At 44.4% G+C, this 4244-nt stretch overlaps 1 pseudogene; it reads right to left on the bottom strand.

Moving 5' to 3' along the window:
• Positions 1-333: 333 nt before the first annotated feature.
• LOC104582070 lies at positions 334-4017 on the bottom strand (annotated as a pseudogene).
• Between the last annotated feature and the right edge of the window lie 227 nt (positions 4018-4244).

Here is a 4244-nt window from a genome sequence, read left to right on the forward strand (position 1 = left end):
CTCTTTAGTTCAACCAAATGAACTAAAATTTCAAAATGACATAATTTTTTTTTAAAAACTAGTTCATTTGTTTGAACTAAGGAGTGTCAAAGGGTACCCTGAGGATACCCATGTTGCAGCCACCATGTAGCTCCGCCCCTGACTACCTACGAGCTACTTTCAAGTCATGACGTGCACATGAACACACGCTACATTACTAAGTTGTTTGCTTAACTGAAAAACAGAACAAGCTAAACTAGCATCTGAGCGACATGCACAGCAGACAACACACTGTTGTGGATAGGGTTTCAGGCGCATCACCTCTGAGCATGTCGTGTACGTGTGTGCTGAGGGGGATCGGCGACTAATTCTCGACGTGTACGTCGACCACATCATCATCATCGGAGCCCACCTCGACGAGATCGACTGCTTCAAGCGGCCTGTGAAGGAGATCTTCAGCATGAGCAACCTAGGGCAGCTCGCTTACTACCTTGGCATGAAGGTGAAGCAAAACGCGAGCAGCATCACTTTGTTGGCCTGGGCCTGTCTCCGTCCCTGAACATGTGGGCCTTCTGCAACAGATTTGAGTGTCGTGCTCTCCTTTCTCCTCCTTTTTCGTCTTTGTAAAGATCCTGCCTTTAAGTATGTAGCTTGTTGCCTCTGCTCAATCCCCATGGATCCCTTGCGAGAATTCTTTCCACTGGAACCTGCATTTAAGAATGTAGCTTGTTGCCTCTGCTCAACCCTCATGGATCCCTTGCGAGAATTATTCCCACTGGATAAACCAGCATATTTGGTATCAACCTCCTGGCCTTTTACCGAACTGCTTTCCAGAACAACAGAAGCAAAAGCCTCATCCAAGTTAAGGGGAAGCGCTGCAGGATCAAGTTCAAGAGCTCCTTCTGGAATGCCTTCTCTTTCAGTCCCACACATCAAATGATGAGGTACACAATGTGAAAACCTTAGTATGTTATCCTGAGGTATAGTAGGGAGTTGCCTCTTATTTTTACAAGTGGCATGACGATGATACTTGTGCTTGTTGTGAAATCGGAGACAACTTGAACAACTTCGTACTCAAAGTCTTGTGTGCTTGTGAGCATCTGAACTCCAACCAATGTCCCATCCCTTGAAAAGAGCCCAAATTTCACCTTTATTAGGATATATTTCATATCCGATTCTTGTTTTGCTTTGCACACAGGAAAAGTTTGGCAGAACATACTAGTTTCTTTAGCTCTTCCAGAACTTCCAACCTTGAAATGCCCACAAGCAACAGGTAGATGCCCGTGAGACCATGCCACCTCTGCTTTATTTGTGGGATCAAATTCCAGCCAAACGGGGTCATGCTTACCTTCGTAATCCGAGCATAGAACCTTGGCATACAGCCTTGACTATCATAGACAGCCCAGATCTGCTTGGCTCTAAACTGTTTTTCGTCTCGAAGTTGGTAAAAGTCAAAAAATTCAGAATCCGCGCAGATAATTGTGTCCCCATATGAAGCATCATCACCATTGTTGCTGACAGAATTGAATATTTTTTCTTTCTCACGACTAAGACCATTCGCAAAACCATATGAAGCATCATCAGCGTTTTGGTCTAGACCATTGTTGCTGACAGAATTGAATTCCAGTTCTCTTCTATTGCTTGGACATTCAACTTCTGCTTGGATAAAATCATTAGGTTCCTCATCAACATCTGTAGCATCTGGAGCAGGTGGAGTGTTCTGATGTCTGTTCTTCTCTACTGCTATCTCTGTAAAGATCCTTGGATTCACGCATGTAGCATGCTGCACCCCAACCCTCAAGGATCCATTGCGAGAATCATTTCCACCAATTGTACCAGCATAATTGGCATCAAACTCCTGGCCTTTTACTGAACTACTTTCTGGCAGAACACAGGCAAGAGCCTCTTCCAAGTTAAGGGGAAGTGCTGCAGGATCAAGTTCAAGAGCTCCTTCTGGAATGCCTTCACTTTCACTCGCATTCATCAAATGATACGGGATGCAGTGTGAGAACCATATTGTGTCATCCGGAGGTATCAGGTATGGATTAGCCTCTTTAGATTGCATAAATAAGCTAACAAAAACTTTGATCTTGACAAGCGGCATAACATTGATGCTAGTGCCTGTCGTGAAATCAGAGAGAACCTGAACAACTTCGTACTTGTAGTTTTTGCTGAAGTCGGCAGCTGAACTCCAATGAATTTCCCATCCCTTGAGAAGAGCCCAAACTTCACCTTTCCTAGGATATATTTCATAAGAGTTTCTTCTACCAGTGAATATGGCATGTACAGGATGAGAAAAGGGTTTCGTGTCAGTGCAAGTCATAACACTACGGAAGCTGGAAATCCTAAAGTTTCCACATCCAACAGTCTGATCTTCTTTCATGGATCTTTTCTCCACTTCTCCGTCATGACAAATTTCAAGCCATCTTGCTTGTACTTCATTATGCTTGAGATCAACTTTCTCTATGAAGGCATAGTTATTGGGGAATTTGTCCTTCTCACTATAGAGAGCCCAGACCTGCCCAGGTTCAAACTTCTGAAGCAATCGAATTTCTGAAAATACTCCTGTATTTTTCCACATTCCCAGCAGACTGCGGATTTGGAACGGAAGGAACAGGTTGCTCAGTTAAAACATGTGCAATGAAGGGCTTCAAGCAATATGTACAGGAGACAGCTTTCTTCAACATTGAATGGTAGTACTGATATTTGGTGCGACAAGTTGGACAAATGGTCCAAAATGTCCGTGGCCTTGCAGAATATGAGGCCTGCAGCTGTTGTAGCCCACACATATTATAGAGATCGACAGGCGTAGTATGAGGTGAGATATACTACCTTCCTGACAAAAAAAACTAGACCAATTATATAACCTGTCAACCTGCACAAAATAATCACATAAGGACAATAAGCGCCTTTTCAACATAACAAGCAACAAAAGAACAAAGACCAATACTAACTTTATTGCCACGCTAAAGAAACAAAATTAACTCAAAGGGTGGCAATATTTTATAGCAATAGATAACCAACATGAAAAACAATTACGGTAGCACTTTTTTTTAAGAGTAAGTGTAGGAGAGGCTCCAACAGTAAATTGCATTAAAAGAAAATATGTACAATATGTAAAAAATTAAATGGAGAGGGGTAAACCCCGGGACAGAAGGACACAAGAGAAAACACAAGGGTAGGGATGCAAACGGGATCCCGCAAATAGCCCACTTGTAGTTCAATTCTCAAATCTCCTATTCAAATTTTGAGAAAAAGTGAAGATTTGATCATTGAACTACAAGTGAGCCAGGGAGAGCATACTCCCAGGCATAGAGACACTAGCAATAAACTAACACAAACTATCAAGAGAATCCAGCCAATCAAGCATGGCTGACCAAGGACGAGATCTACTCCTCCCGGTCTTTCTACAGAACGTTGTTCCAGGGGGGGATTCCCTCGGACTCTTGGAAGTTGGTCTGGAAAACTTGGGCACCCCGCGGGTGATGTTCTTCCTCTGGCTCGCCTGCCAAAGACCGTTGTGGAACGGCAGAGTGCCGTGTGAGGCATGGGCTGCCGACGCCAGTTGCACCCTTTGCGGTCAGGCTGTTGAGACCATGCGGCCCCTTCTCATGCATTGTTCCTTCTCCCGCAGCCTGTGGTATGAAGTGCTTTATTGGATTCAATCAACTGCGCAACCTCTGTCGACCGGGGCTGATTCAGTGGACTGGTGGAGGATGGTCTCTATCTCCACTCACGTTGCTGCCCATGAGGGCACACAACGCTGATCTTGCTCACAGCTTGGTGGATTTGGAAGCGACGCAGCGCTATCATCTTCGACAATGTTCGGCCGGATTTGACGAGTCTGCTTGCCACAATCAAGGAGGCGGCTTTACTCCTAGTTATGGCCGGAGCTAAGGGCCTGGGTGAGATTTTGCCATCGCCCCTGGGCGGCTAGTGGTGTTGTGCTTGGGTGTTCGCCCGCTCGGGCTTGTAGATAACCCCTTCGTATCTATGCATCGAGATGCAAGCTTTGCATTTTCTCAAAAAAGTATGGCTAACCTATGGACCTCATTTAGTCTATGACTCAAAAGGAACAGCTCCTGCTTGAAACCAACAAACCAATTAGTCAAGGAGGAGGGGCCCTATTAAAGATAAAATTATTCCGTTGCTTCCAAACATGCCAAGCAGTAAAGATAAAGACCATCATGAAACTAGGACCACTGAAAGAAGTTCTAGCACAGACTAAGAATAACAATTAGCACTCAAAAGGTAACACATATGTT

This window comes from Brachypodium distachyon, chromosome 1 (assembly GCF_000005505.3).
Source record: "Brachypodium distachyon strain Bd21 chromosome 1, Brachypodium_distachyon_v3.0, whole genome shotgun sequence".
NCBI lineage: Eukaryota > Viridiplantae > Streptophyta > Magnoliopsida > Poales > Poaceae > Brachypodium > Brachypodium distachyon.